This window comes from Periplaneta americana, unplaced genomic scaffold (genome assembly GCF_040183065.1).
Source record: "Periplaneta americana isolate PAMFEO1 unplaced genomic scaffold, P.americana_PAMFEO1_priV1 scaffold_21, whole genome shotgun sequence".
In the NCBI taxonomy this organism is placed as follows: Eukaryota; Metazoa; Arthropoda; class Insecta; order Blattodea; family Blattidae; genus Periplaneta; species Periplaneta americana.
This window is the reverse complement of record NW_027185502.1, coordinates 4,032,834-4,049,627: the sequence shown is the minus strand read 5'-3', so window position 1 is coordinate 4,049,627 and position 16,794 is coordinate 4,032,834. Positions and strand designations below refer to the sequence as shown.

The 16,794-nt window shown below is 34.5% G+C and overlaps 1 protein-coding gene across 2 annotated transcripts in view; it reads right to left on the bottom strand.

Moving 5' to 3' along the window:
• The window catches only part of LOC138693803 (uncharacterized), a 109,019-nt gene that overhangs the window by 13,154 nt on the left and 79,071 nt on the right, over nucleotides 1-16,794 (bottom strand). For both annotated transcript variants that reach the window (XM_069817601.1, XM_069817602.1), the window contains exon 8: nucleotides 6,825-7,037. The gene's annotated coding sequence lies outside the window, so the exon portion shown is untranslated. The remainder of the gene's footprint in view (nucleotides 1-6,824; nucleotides 7,038-16,794) is intronic.

Sequence of the window (16,794 nt, the reverse complement as noted above, 5' to 3'; positions counted from 1 at the left end):
CGGCCAAAATTTGTGAAATTTAAACTATATAAACATATTTATAATAATATCATCTGTACAAAATTTGGTGCAATTAGGTCTAATAGTTTCAAAATGTTTAGTTCATATTTGCTCAAAATCCTGAAAACAGTTATTGGAATAAAAGTGAATTAGTATTTTGAGCTTAGTAATAGTATAAGTTAAAGTGCAATCAAAGATAAAATATTATTTCTAATAAAAGTAAATATCCAAAAACAAGCAACAAATAAAACATCAACAATCCATTTAAAATAAAGAAATAAAAGGAATCTAGATACAATCTACTGATCCAAATGTAAATTAATTTACCTTCGATGTCAATTCCGAAATCAATTTATTTCACTCTTCTCCTGAATAATGCCTATATATTTTTTTTTTCATGTTGCGTCTCATAATGCCATTTTATGTTGCTTTTTTTGCAAATGATATTATTTTTACACAACAAACACTGGACTTCATCACCATGTTCGAAGCATAAATATTGTATCTTACACTCTTCTTTGAAAGCTTTAAGCGCTTCCGTTCCGTCATGATGCGCTGTGTTCTAAGATCTGTACATCCTTTATCAATGTTTACAGGTAAAAGAGCTCCGCGCGCGCAGCGGGCATAAAAGAGCTCTCGCTCGCAATTATTAGTCACCATCGCAAGACTGTCTTATACAGAAATGTCCGATTATTAACCTTCCAGTAGTGGCGCCCTCTTTCAGAGCATCACTGCTGGCGCCAAGTCTGGTAGACCCATATGTATTTAATTTTATTTCTGACTCTTCCAACCAATTTATTAATATTTTAGCAATTTGACAGCATCCATAGAATATACTGAAATGGGTGAATTGAAAATAATAAGCAGTTTGTTGTTATATAACATCTATTTTAATTAATTTTAAAAGATTGAAAAAAAAGTGAATATAATGTGAATTTTATCAACAAAAGCCTTTCAAATCAGCAAACAATTGAAATATTGTGTATGGTTTTCCTTAAAAAAGTAAAAATAATATTTAAATACTGGTTTGAGACAGAAGATCATTTAAGCACTGTATTCAGAGCATGAAAACTGAGCATGACTTAAAAATATAAATGTCTTACATATTTTACAAAAGTAATTTGTTTTACTGTCCTTTTTGCAGAAAAAGCACCTTTTTCTCGTTCCCTCTTGAAACTGATCAGCCTTAACATGTTGAAAAGATGTTCCAGCAAACTCTTGTATTCTTTCTCGTACTTCACGTGGAAGATTTGTAAAGGCAGCTCTACGTTTCAAGTGATCATCTGTTAATCCCATTGCCAACTCCTTCACGTACTTCCTGTGGACACTGTTTTCCTTCTGATTGTTAAAGATACAAATCACTTGGGAGTTTATTCCAGCAATATTCAGTAGTGCATACATCACCATTGGCCATCTTCTGATATTTCTTGCGACGTCATAGGCAGCACAAATTTTAACAATTAATATAATAAGCACAAGGTTTGTCAACCACATCGACACCTCTCTTAGTGGAGTTATAGAAGGTGACAATTTCTGGCTTGCTTTTGTCACCTGTTGATAAATCTATTGAGTCATCATGATGCATACTAGATGCTAAAATTACATTTTTGCCCTTTTTCGGTACTTAAGAAACAATGGTAATGTCTTCTTGGAAACCAAACACACTAGATCCCACTGGTCTCTTTTTGGAATCCACAAATTCTATTGGCAGCTCCCTTTCATTCTTTCGAACTCTTCCCACACAGGTTGTTCTATGGCGATTCAGCAAGCTTGTAATAAGTGGAAAGGAAGCGAACCAATTATCACATGTAATGTTCCTCCCTGTTCCTGATATTGGTTAAAAAAGTCGCTCGACCATACTTTGAGGATCATTTTTTGCCCTAAATGGACCTTCTGGTTGTTGACCAACATATGGTTCCATATTTAGGACATACCATATCTTAGCATCAACTAAGGAAAAAATTTTGATGCGATATTTATTAGGTTTTTTAGGCATATACTATTTGAATGAGCATCTGCCTCTGAAAGCTTCCAACATTTCATCTACTGTTGCAAATTCACCTATTGGGTATCCTTTTTTGCAGTTGTTCAAAAACATTTCAAACACCTGACGAATTGGAGCTAACTTATCCCATTGTTTTCTATCGTTTCTTATTTCTGTATTGTCAAAACGTAGATGACTAATAAAAATAAATAACATTTAATATGCAATCATCAAAAACAAGACACCAACAATCAGTAGGAGTTTTAGCCTCTCTAGCACATGGCCTCACACCTGGTAGATGCGTCACGATATTACACTGCCGAGTCCTAACAGCCTTTGGTGAGCAGTGTTGTCTCCATACCGTACCATCTTTAGATTTGAAACCGGGAACTCTAGGAACTTTGTTCGGAATCTCAAATTGTTCATCATCACCACTCGCGCTCACCTTCCTGTCCTGTGTCTGTATTGCCATCAAATACTTCCACTTCACCGTCCTCTTCACCAGTGTCGGCGTCATCATCACAGGGTTCACTATCATTCTCAGAGCTTACAACCTCGTCTAGCAAACTTACAACTCATTTTACATTTTCTTCGTAAGACATTTTAGAAGTATCTAGCAAAGTCACAACTCGTTTTTCATTTTCTTCATAATACATTTTTGAAGTATATCGTAAGCTAAATATTAATTAAAAACTAGCAAAATGTTTCATATCATCAGTAAACAGAATAATCCGCTGATATTTGAACCAATCAGTTCGTTACTACCACAAATAATTCTTAAGCACTAAAACTTCAAAATGAAACTGTGTAACGCCAACACTGGCGCCAAGTCTGACAGACCCGTTACGTAATTATCTCGCTTACTACTGCACGAATAGCCACGTCGGCACTCACATGTCAACTATGGAAAGAAACAGGAAGCTAGGTGGAGAAACAGACTTCTACCCCCAAACACTTCAGAGTAAATAGTAAAAGTAATTGTGCCGGGTCTGTGAGACTTGGCGCCAGCACTGGAAGGTTAAGGAGTCCTCTGAAGTTAAGTATTTAGGCATAATTTTCGACAATCATTTAAAATGGAATCAACACATTAATTACCTTTGTAATAAATTACGTAAAAAATATATAATTTTGTTTTATTGAGGAATTACTTGTCAATAAGTTTATTACGCAAAATATATTTAACTTTATTTCAATCGGTAATTATATATGGAATTATAGGATGGGGTAGCTTATTTAAATCCAATTTTAATCCACTTTATTTATTACAGAAGAAAATAATTAAAATATGTCTTCATAAATCTATTTATTTTCCATCTCAAAAATTGTTTTTAGACTTTAATGTTCTTAACATAAGACACATTTATTATATTGTATTAATAAAATTCATACATAAGAACCGAAATAATTTTTAATTGTATTCTCATAGGTACAAAAGGTATGAATTCTTTAAGACTGTTTGAACCAAAATGTAACACTGCTACAGTATTTAATCATAGTAGTAATTTAGGCCCAGGAATATATAACAAATTTATATTTAAATATCCTAAACTTGTCAATTCTAGTAGTTCCAGTATTAAATTTAAAAAGTTATGTATGGATTTTATAAAAATTGGAAAATTGTAAATTTAAATTTATATTATATTCTAATTGCATAGTGACATATTATTGTATTATATACTTATTAGTTCCAATTTAGGAATCCGCCCCTGAGCACGAGTTCTGCTCTTTCAAGGGCGAGCTAAAGTTTTTCTGTATATATTATATTTTATGTTACAATTATTAGCAAAATAAATAAATAAATAAATAAATAAATAAACAAACAAATAAATAACTAATAAATAAATAAGTGATAAATGTCTGGAAATCAAATATGAGGGAAAAACAGTTCCATCATCTCCCATGCTTACAATCTCTTTCTGATATTTCTGAATCAAATTTAAATAATTATGCTCATCTAAATCTAGAAACAGAATTTCAACAACGGAGATTCGGTGATTTTAAAAATATTGCAAATAATTTCTTACTTTTTGCGAATCCTTTGACCATAGACATAAACAAGGTTAAGCCAGAAATGCAGTAAGTAGTAGTTGATTTACAGAGTGATACATATTTACAAACGCGGTGCAAAGACATGTGTGGTTTAAATTTCTATAAAATTCTGTCTACGGAAAAATACGCTTCCCTTAGCTTATTTGCCGCCAATATAGTGGCTATGTTTGGTTTCACTTACAGTTGCGAACTTTTTTTTTTTTTTTTTCAAAATTGAAACTTGGAAAATCATAACAAAGATCGCGGCTGAAAGATGAAAGTGTATTCGCTATCTTGAGAATGGCTACTTGTGACATAAACTTAGAATTCTGTGGCACCTTGAAAGTTACGGTATAGTAAATATGAAGGTTGTGATGGCTGCACGCCACTGATGTCTGAGCGTGCCCTCAACTCTACCCACAACCATGCTACGTCATGTGTTTTGCTGGTTGCATTGCCTGATGCCATCGTGTATTGCATTGCCTGTAACTTCATCCCTCTTAGCCCCAAATATTTTCCTAAGAACCTTATTCTCAAAAACCCTCAATCTCTGTTCCTCTCTCAAAGTGAGAGTCCAAGTTTCACAGCCATACAGAACAACCGGTAATGTAACTGTTTTATGAATTCTAACTTTCAGATTTTTTGACAGCAGACTAGATGACAAAAGCTTCTCAACCAAATAATAACAGGCATTTCCCATATTTATTCTGCGTTTAATTTCCTCCCGAGTGTCATTTATATTTGTTACTGTTACTCCAAGTTATTTGAATTTTTCCACCTCTTCGAAGGATAAATCTCCAACTTTTATAGTTCCATTTCGTACAATATTCTGATCACGCGACATAATCATATACTTAGTCTCTTCGGGATTTACTTCCAACCCTATCTCTTTACTTGCTTCAAGTAGAATTTCCGCGTTTTCCCTAATCGTTTGTGGATTTTCTCCTAACATATTCACGTCATCCGCATAGACATTTGATGTATCCCGTTCAATTCCAAACCCTCTGTGTTATCCTGAACTTTTCTAATGGCATATTCTAGAGCGAAGTTAAAAAGTAAAGGTGATAGTGCCTCTCCTTGCTTTAGCCCACAGTTTATTGGAAAAGCATCAGATAGAAACTGACCTATACGGACTCTGCTGTAAGTTTCTGTAAGACACGTTTTAATTAATCGAACTAGTTTCTTGGGAATACCAAATTCAATAAGAATATTATATAAAACTTCTCTCTTAACCGAGTCATATGCCTTTTTGAAATCTATGAATAACTGGTGTACTGTACCCTTATACTCCCATTTTTTCTCTAATATCTGTCGAATACAAAAAATCTTATCAATAGTCGATCTATTACGCCTGAAACCACACTATGATCCCCAATAACTTCATGTACATATGAGGGTACACGGGAAAAACGATCAAGGTCCATCAAAAATCGAAATTGAGTTAATAATGCTATCTTATAGCGGAAAGGAAGTACTATCATGTGGTCTAGCTAGTAATAAGAAATCATCGTTCTTGACATTCTACTACGTCAATTTCTATTAAATACACACATAACAAAGCATTAAATGCTTAAACTTTAAAATTCTTTTTTCTCGAAACTTTCTAAAATGGAGCTTGATCGTTATTGCAGTGTACCCTTCATATGAAGTTAACCTTCTCAAAAGGATATTCGACAAAATTTTGTACAACGTCAACAAAAGTGATATTCCTCGAAAGTTACTACAGTTAGTCTTGTCCCCCTTCTTAAAAATAGGTACGATTATGGACTCCTTCCATTGTTCTGGTACAATTTCCTTTTCCCAAATTGCAAGTACAAGTTTATAAATTTCGCTAGATAATACGCTTCCACCCACTTGTATTAATTCTGCTGGAATTTGATCAATACCTGGAGACTTGTACTTTTTCAGAGTTTCTATCGCAATTTCGACTTCAGAAAGTGTGGGTTCTGGTATATCGCTCAACCAACTAAGTAAAATGATACGATACGGTATTCAGAATGTCACAAAAATCTATGAAATCCATGTAAGACTATTAAAGGCACAATATCGAGTCGATTAACTTCCAAAAACCCAATACAAATGCATTATTCCCCAGTCAATTAAAGTACAATTCAGCATTGTCATTGAAAGGAGAAAGCAAAAGGACTTGCAAAATTTAATGCAGTTTATTTCTAAGAAAAGTAGGATGAATTACCAAACTCTGTTTGCGGACAGTAATACTCTAAAATCTAGATGCACAGGAAGAACATGAGAGAGAGAGAGAGGGAGAGAGAGAGAAACAGAATCTGTAACATGAATGAGACTGTGTTAACATTTTAATATAGTTTGTGGTTTTATTTGTGTATTGTGATGTGCTTTATGGTAATTTGTGATTTTCTGTCTCATACATTTGAAATTTAAAAAATGTAGCAATGTTAATCTTAATAATAAACTTCCATTTTCTCATATATTCCAATGTTTCATAAGGGAATTATGATATACTTATCTTTTTTCTTCACATGGCTCATATTTGTTGACTTTTCTTTATACATACACTATGAAAGTCAGAAAACCACCAACTCCAGCAGTGTTTATTTTAATTTGTAGCGTAAGATAATATAAAAATTTAGGTTTTGATGTATTTAACTGATAAAGAATGTAATTTTACACAGTATTCACATATAAATGTATAATATTTAAAGTTAGTAAGGGAAATAATAAGTTTTTTCTCTCGCCTGTAAAATTTGGTTTATTGGAGTTAGGGAGTTTGATTTCCCTGTCTCAATTCTACCGATGGCTGCTTTACACTATGAGTAGTACAGAACTGACTTACCTCCCAGAGGAGCTTGAGGAGGTTATCTCTGATCTTGAGGCTGGGCATGCTGTCGTCAGGCATGGGTGCTAACCAGATAGCCAGCAAGAACAATACCCCGTGTTCAATAAACGCGTGCTTCAAGTTGTGCTTCCTCAGCTGGGACATCACTTTGGGGAGCATTGCAATCTTCTTTATAGCAGGCATCTGCAGCCCGTTCAGACACCGATCTTTCTGCAATAGAATTGCAACTACAGACATACTGCTGGCTAGACAACAATTTTTCTGAAATATTACTTGAAAGAAATTACCTTCAAGAAGACTGAATATAAGTAGGCCTACATAATGTTATTTCACTGGTTGGCTTTCAATGGTAAGTACAGACCGATAATTTAGTCCTGACAGCTCAGCGACGCGAAAGAAGGGAAGTACCGGTAATAGGAGTAGTGGGGAGAGCTCCGGAGTAGAGATAAGGAATGCAGTACAGCTTAACTGTACTAGAAACACAACGCTATACCGCATGCGTGACATCCGATCGCTCTGACTGCAGGCAACAGACCAACCTGAACATCCCTTGGCGTAACCTAATGGACTCGCCTGACCCAGGCGCAGATTGCCGGCGACTGTCAGGACTAAATAATAGTACTGTACTTAAGAACTAAGTCACTCTATCTTTCTGATTAGTTTCAGCTTAATTAATACCCATTTTCTATTTTTTTGTGTCAGCAGCTACTATTACATTACATGCAGAAAGCTGGCTGTGTTGAAGTTGAATATCAAGACAGTCCAGTTTGAAGCTTGTCTGTGCATAAATTGTAAAGTAATCTCATGAGCAAGTTCATTACGGTATTCTGGTTCGGGCTCTTACTTCTATTATCAGGCAGTACACCTCACTTGATGATATGTATCAGAAGAACAATTATTGTTTGTATATATCTGATGTCTGATTAGTGTAATATGTTACCAGTCAGCGATGTATACAGTGGAGGGGATAAGGAACTGGCCACTCTACCTCATTATCTCCTGGCTTAGTTGCCTCATGAGTGATGCCTTATTGGTGTTACTTATGGGTTATGAGCTTCCAACCAGTCTTCGGACTATTGATTAAACATACATGATGTTGTTTCTAGTTTATATTAAACGTTGAGCCTCAACCATACACATGGGTGGGCAACTCGTACTCTCGAAGTGTGAACACAACCTCAGTGCAGGTAGAACGGACTCTGTACTATACTGCCTGTAAACAAGTTTTTTCGCCTCTGCAGTAAGTAGCGGCTCGTTTTAAGTGAAAAACAATATAATCCCCAGATCATTTCCCTTTAGTGATGAGTCGAAAGAGAAAGATTTTTTATTAGGAAAGGAGGTAAAGCTTGTATTATGTTCTATTAACTTTCTTACGATTGACAGTTCATGTTACAAATAAACACAGTGAAGGTTTTAGTAAAGAAGTAGATCTGCTTTAGAACAGCTAAAGGTAAAAATGGGCTCTCAACAAGGTGAGGCTGATATCAAATATCGTTAGCACGTTGTGCGTAATTGCACAACATATAATCGACTAGCTAAGAGCATTTACGTATAAATTTGAAATGTGGCTGTATCATGTAGAACATAGACAACTTCACTTTCTTTGACTATAAACTATCTTGAAGAGTGATAAGAAAATCTTCTTATCAAATACAGGGCCCTATTTCAAGACCTACAGCAGAATTCACTGGTAAGTTTGGGGAAACAGTGCCAATTGACAAGGAATAGAGATTTCTCTGAAATTCTTTTGGCTTACAGCCGATAGAAGATCCTGAAAGTTTATAGCTTGAATTGATATATCTACAGAACAGCACGCCACTCAGATTCCAGCGAAATCAGGAATCGAACAGTTCGCAATGCTGCCTAAGTCAGAATTATCAAATATACTCTTTGCTTCCATATATAGGCCTACTGTATGTGCTTGAGCCAGATTTTAATACAAGAAAGAAGTGTAAAAGGTCTCAAAGTAAAGAAAGAGCTTAGAAGTAAGTTTATTTCGTCTGCCGTGACATTTAAAAAATACTTCCTTGAATTTGTGTTTGTTTGCGAATACAGACTATTACATTTGAAGGGTACACGGGAAAAACGATCAAGGTCCATCAAAAATCGAAATTGAGTTAATAATGCTATCTTAAAGTGGAAAAGAAGTACTATCATGTGGTCTAGCTAGTAATAAGAAATCATCGTTCTTGACATTCCACTACGTCAATTTCTATTAAATACACACATAACAAAGTATTAAGTGCTTAAACTTTAAAATTCGTTTTTCTCCAAACTTTCTAAAATGGACCTTGATCGTTATTTCCGTGTACCCTTCATTTCTGAGAACAGAGATATACTCTTTAATGTATAAAGACTTGTAAATTCTCGCGTTCTATGTTTCAAATAAGACATATAATAATAAATATTAACAAATAATAATAATAAATAAGTGTAATAATAAATAAGTGCTGCATCTATGTTTGTTGTCTCTTGAAAAAGTGTATTCAGGTTGTGTTTCCAGTACTAAAGTAATTACAAAGCTAGGAAATAATATAATTTCGTTATGTGTGTTTAGGTACAGTCTGTCTAAAATTACTATAATTATTGTACCATGCTTCATTCTGAAATTCAAATCATGGAGTAGATATCACGACCACCTGCATGAGCCGCCAGAGCCAACCGCGGCAATGAATTGCTTTTGCAGCGAACTACAAACAACTTGTTACTGCTGCGGCTGGCTCCGTCTGTCTTTCTCTCTTTCAAGGTTTTTTTAGCACTTTGGGAGCACGAGTTGCCCATCCTTGACCATACATATTTTATCCCAGAGAATCTCATATTTTGCAGACGATACAAGTGTGATTATCGAAGTAAATAATATGATCACTTTATATAAACACTTCTAATACAGTGTTGAATCTAATGAATGATTGATTGTTGATTGATATAGTGCAGATAAACTAGAATTTGATATTGATAAAACCTTAGAACATATCGTCAGCCTACAGGTGAAACACACTAAGTCAGTTTTTTAGTAATTTCAGGTTTTGGATGTTCCTTATGTAAAATTGTGTGGTCTTTCGTCTGGTGAAGTCCATTATGTCGTATCTATAATTCTTTATGAGATAATCAATAATTTCAATTTCCACTAAGTGCGAAATGAACGAAAATATACACGTACAACACACTAAGTCCATTAGTGGGTTTCACCTGTCAATTTCCGTCTTGTTTTATGCAGTTGAAATCAAACCTTACATTTAACACTTCACTTAATGTTTTTCACGTAACTATTATTGGTTACACTGTAAAGGTTTGGGCTGCGAAAGTGGATATTTGTACCAAATATCTTATTATTTATGTCCATTTTCATTTGTGATTGTACTAAAAACATGCGTGTGCATGTTATTTTACTGTTTATTGGATAATAACTGGATTTGCAGTGGTTTAAAGAGGCAAGAAGATGATAATGTTGCTTCAAGGTGAATTAATAATAATAATAATAATAATAATAATAATAATAATAATAATAATATTATTATTATTATTATTATTATTATTATTATTATTATTTTATTCTTTCGTATGAATAAGTGAGAACTGCATCAAAGTCACTAGAAACACCACCAAAAGAGTACTTAAATGACGAAGAGGTGGTGGTAGAAACAGAACATGTCTCTGGTAATGGTTCAGAAAGACAAAATACAAGATTAAGTTACACATGTACAGGAGGTAAACCGCATTCACCAAAAGTTCCTAAAATTGTTGACTGCACAAAATGAATTTACGGCTGGTTTGATAAAATTTCAGAACAACGAAATGAAAATTGCAAACAATTCTGGGAGCTAAATTGTGACAGACAAAATGATTTCAACTTAAATAACGTAGTCATTGATATACTTAAAGAGCATAGACTCCGCAATTATAGAGCAAATCAACGTGCAAATTCCAAGCAATATTGTTTCCGAATGAATGGAGAGAATATCGGAATGTGCCAACAATTAATTTGCAAGACTATGCACTTCAAACATACGTGCAAATAATTCTATCAAATGTTTGGGGAGAAGTAACAATGGGAATTCTAGTAACAGTGACAGACAAGAAAAAAAAATTCCCCAAAAATAAAACTAGCGATCAAGACATTGACACTGTTGTACATTCACAGAAATAGTTTCTTTGCTGTCTCAAGTCACAACACCAGAAAATCGCCCCAACATAAATGTTTGGATTTAAATCTGAATATTTAAGAAATTCATTTTCCTTACAAAGAAGAGTGCTCGAGTAAAAATGTTGCAGCAGTTAGCTTACAAAGAAGAGTGCTTGAGTAAAAATGTTGCACCAGTTAGCTTACAAAGAAGAGTGCTTGAGTAAAAATGTTGCACCAGTTAGCTTACAAAGAAGAGTGCTTGAGTAAAAATGTTGCACCAGTTAGCTTACAAAGAAGAGTGCTTGAGTAAAAATGTTGCACCATTTAGCTTACAAAGAAGAGTGCTGAGTAAATCTGTTGCACCAGTTAGCCTCGTCACTTGTCGATTAATATTTTGCAGTTACTTAAGTTTGTATTTCTTCAAGCCTTAAAAAAGACCAGTGCATAACACATACGGTTTATGGAAAGCCTAGAAATTGCAAGATGATTTTTACTCACAAATAACCAGGAAAGACAATTCTGTGACTGAAAAATCTGCTGATAAAGAAAGGGCCACTAAGTATACATCATTTAAATGTCCTACTCTTGACTTGCAGCCAAGAAATAATATGTCACTAGAAAAACAAAGGAATATGCTGTAATTGAAAACATAATTTTATTTTTATTTTAACTTGCAATGTGTGAAAAAAATTAATAACGAATCAATGGTATTATTCCATTCTATTTGGTATGTTTTCTCTATTTGATTTTTTTTTACATTTTCCTTATCATCAATAATAGTATAAAATGTTATTTAGTTTTCAAAAGAAATAATTTAAATTAAATTTAATTTACAATTAATATTTGAAGAGAAAAATTTGCTCCGGCGCCGGGGATCGAACACGGGTCCTTGGTTCTATGTACCAAGCGCTCTGACCACTGAGCTACGCCGAATTCAATCCACAGCACAGGACCGAATCCTCCTCCTTCAATGTTTCCCTTTGTGGCCTGAAGGAGGAGGATTCGGTCCGGTGCTGTGGATTGAATTCGGCGTAGCTCAGTGGTCAGAGCGCTTGGTACGTAGAACCAAGGACTCGGGTTCGATTCCCGGCGCCAGAGCGAATTTTTCTCTTGAAATATTAATTGTCAATGTCACAGATATTATTCTGTAGGACAAATTAATAATATAAATCTATAATACTTACTTACTTACTTACAAATGGCTTTTAAGGAACCCGAAGGTTCGTTGCCGCCCTCACATAAGCCCGACATCGGTCCCTATCCTGTGCAAGATTAATCCAGTCTCTATCATCATACCCCCACCTCCCTCAAATCCATTTTAATATTATCCTCCCATCTACGTCTCGGCCTCCCTAAAGGTCTTTTTCCCTCCGGTCTCCCAACTAACACTCTATATGCGTTTCTGGATTCGCCCATACGTGCTACATGCCCTTCCCATCTCAAATGTCTGGATTTTAAATTCCTAATTATGTCAGGTGAAGAATACAATGCGTGCAATTCTGTGTCGTGTAACTTTCTCCATAAATCTATAATATAATATTAAAATAATAAATGTAATTTGCTTAAATCTTTCCTATTTCCAATGGGTCTGGAAAGAGAAGCTTTTTCACTCTCTCAATAAATTACCGATTCCATAACAATTTTCTAATCAAAACAATTTCAATTGTCAATGTAATAGGTAATTTTGTTAATTCTGAACATATCGTAAACTGTATATTGGGATAAAATGCCAGTAACTGTACAAAAAATAACACTAAAACATCCGAGGTTTTCCCCAACCATAAGGTGAATGCCAGGTAATCTACGGCGAATCCTCGGCCTCATCTCGCGAAATAGCATCTCGCTAACACCAATATCATCGATGCTTAAATATCCTCGTAGTTGATACACCGTCGTTAATTAACCAATTAACCAATCAACCAACACTAAAACATTGGGCATTTTCATTTCCATAAGCAGGAGAGACAACAGCAACTGTAAAATTAGATGTCTACTGCCTATAATAGCCAGGTGAAACACATTAAGTGTCCACTGTCATAAGAAAGGCATTAAATCATCAACATCTCTCATTAATTTAATATAAATAACACAAAATAATTAACAGTTAGTAATTTTTTCTGCAATTTATAAGTAATATAGATGTATGGTGATACCTGCCATAATTGTAAACGGTAGGGACGCATATGTAAGTGTCTTCTTAAGACTCTCCATACTGTCATCACTTACACTGCAAGATCACAATTAGACTTCGTAAGAAAGAGAACTTTTTAGGACTTCGTAAGAAATAGTCAAGATCGCACTGAACATTCTCCTGAGACACACTTGCTCGTCCCACACTTTTACCTTTACACAGACAACCGGTCGTTGCCAACTGGTTATGCCATCGACGAATGTTGTTGACATTTGGGGATCACGATTAAACTTCCTACGAAACACACGTTGAACTGTTAGAACCGATTTACAACTCTCAAACGTCAAAACACAAAATGCTTCCTGTTGAGGAATCGCCTTCTTTGTTATTATAGCTGCCAAGGAAACAAAACAAAAGAAAGCTATCTGCGCAAGTTTAGAAGCCTTGATCTGCGCATGCATACAACTAAAACCCACTGCCTATTGGATCACATCCTGTGGCTGTTTACACTGCCTGCTCAATCAGCGCTTATGTGCGTGGGCCATGGTGCGAGTTCCTAACACTGTATGGTACTGCCCTTCAATTTCAGGATTCTGTTAAGTATCCATTTGGATGGTCGTCTGTTATGGCATACCAATATTGCAAATACACGAGCAAAAACAATAGCAAGAATGGTACAACTGTATCCCCTTCTAAAAACATGTGCATTGTCAACATCTAAAAAAGTGACAATTTATAAATTGCTGATTAGATCAGTGCTTTTGTATGGTTCAATTATATCGAATTACGCACACTTCATCCCCCTCTTATTTATTCGCTCGATTTCATACTCTCTCTCGCTATCATAATATTAATACTCCATCACAACGCGATAACACGCTAGAAATTCCACTTCACACATCATCTCTGTATTCCTCATCTTGCACTGTTGCTACCTCTCGTCACTGGAACTCTCTGCCGCCTGAAGTCAAGGGCTGCCAAACAATGAAATCTTTCAAATCCAAGTTAGAAAATTATCTTATGACGAGTTGCCAAACTAACTTACTATTATGACAAGTGTCGTATTGCATGTTTCCACGTATTCACATTTTGTTTTAATGTTCTAGTGATATTTAACTTATTTTATATTTTTGTTTTCATATTTTCCGATAATGGTATATCTATAATGTGATAAGTTGAGCTATATATAATCGTAATTTTCCTTACTGTGTGTACTTAAAAATATTGTATTCACTGTATGCTTTGTACTGCGCTATTTTATTACTACTGTTAGTATTATTATTACTATTCTTATTTTTTATTATTATTATTATTATTATTATTATTATTATTATTATTATTATTATTATTATCATCATCAATAATGGCGGCCGGGTAGCTCAGTTGGTAGAGCAGCTGGCTACGGACTGGAAGTTCTGGGGTTCGATCCCAGGTGGTGACAGGATTTTTTTCTCGTTGCCAAACTTTCAGAACGGCCCCGAGGTTCACTCAGCCTCCTATAAAATTGAGTACCGGGTCTTTCCCGGGGGTAAAAGGCGGTCAGAGCGTGGTGCCGACCACACCACCTCATTCTCGTGCCGAGGTCATGGAAAGCATGGGGCTCTACCTCCATGCCCCCCCAAGTGCCTTCATGGTATATTACGGGGATACCTTTACCTTTTTACCTTTTTTATCATCAATAATTGTCTTATTTTTTTATACTTTGTACGTCTCATTTATTTTGACCTGCTGTTCACATTTTATTATGCTTTTTTCTTTTTTTCTGTATGTTATATATTATGTCTGATTTCTACTTACTTTTGTTTAAATTTTATTATTATTGTTATTATTATTATTATTATTATTATTATTATTATTATTATTATTATTATTATTATTATTATTATCTTATTCAGTTTTATGTGTAAAATTGTAGTGTACTTTGTAAATTTGTAGTGTTTTTGTAACGTTTTTACTCCTGGTTGAGTGTTAGAGAAGGCCATATGGCCTTAACTCTGCCAGGTTAAATAAATCTTTATTATTATTATTATTATTATTATTATTATTATTATTATTATTATTATTATTATTATATGCACCTAAGACAACGTTAAATCCCATTCGAGTAGTACAAAATAAAGTGTTACGTGTAATTCATAACAGCGGGTGATACACAAGAAACGAACAGATACATCAAGATCTAAAAGTGGAAAGTATCGCAGTTATCATTAGGAGATTCGCTGAAACATTTTATAAGCAGGCACATTCCCACCAAAATGTATATATATCAAAACTAGGAACTTACAACCTTCAGTACTACACAAGACATCGTACACCTTTGTTCCTCTTCTCATAGTTATCTGTCAAATTTGTTTTCACGCTGTTCATCCTGGTTATGACGGGAGTGCAGCATCATAAATGAACTAAATGAACACAAGTTCTAATTAACGGGTTTGTATAAGATAAATACAATTATAAAGGTAGGCCTATGCTTGCCTCAGGCGTTTACTAAAAATATTGTTAAAATAAATTAACGTAATATTTTGAATAAATTTTATTGAGCTTCCTCCAAGTAAAGGCTGCCTAGAAGACAAAGCATACTATAAAATTGTTATTTTTTTTTAGTAAATGGTACGTAAACAATTATAATGGAGAAAAAGAAAACAATGGAGAAGGAAAAGAAAAAGAAATAACACAATTAATTATAAATAATTGAAAACTACTAAAAAAACATCATTAATTCTAGAAGAAACATAAAATTTCCTAGTATCTATTTGCTATCAAATGATCACAGTAGTCTATTCAGCACTAGTTGCAGGACCCAACTTAAGTGAGCAGATCGCCATAGGAAAGAGATCAATCTATTTACTTATAGAGATGGTTTCTTAGAATTTTTATAGATCCCTTCACTGCAGACAGAGATACTTCAGTGACAAGAGTTTATCCTAGACCAAACTGCTTGCAAAAACGCGATAATCTTTTTGTGATGATCCCTCTAGCCCCAAACAGTAATCCAATAACTTCGATCGAAGTTAGATGATATTTTTCCTTATAATATGGTATAGTGGAGTCGTATATGTCGCATTTTTCCTGATGTACCGCAGTTGGCACTGTTTGAAAATGATATAAAACATTTCAACAAGTTTAAACATATTTACGAAGAAATATATGCTTCCCGTAACCGAGCTAAGAGATTACTGGTAATCACGGTTCGAATTAACGACAGTATGGTGGTAACTTCCTGCTTGTAAAATAGCAGTTTTTTCAAATCCATGGCAATGTTGTAGGAACACTTACGCAGTTACGCAGCCATAAGATGCGGTCCAGCAGGCAATGCTAAAAGCACACTAAAACCACAGTCTAGTATATACAGTCACGAAGCTTGAGTTGTGAGGATGCTAGGAACAATAGACTGTGCCGGACTATTTCGCATTGTCTGTAATGAGGCTATATTAGCGATCCTAGTGGTTAGCAACTATCTATGGATGCATATTTACTACGTATTGAGCTTCGTGACTATATATACTAGACTGTGCTAAAACTGTCTTCCTTCCTCTTTCATTTGAGTTACAAACAACTTTCTACTCCTCATCTGAGTGATAATAATATGATGACTATAAACTGCTATACTCTTTTAAGTACACGGTGTATAATAGTATTAGATTAAATGAAATTAAGAGAACAAATGAAAGTACAAGGATCCTTGTAGACTATATTAAAACAAAACAATTAAG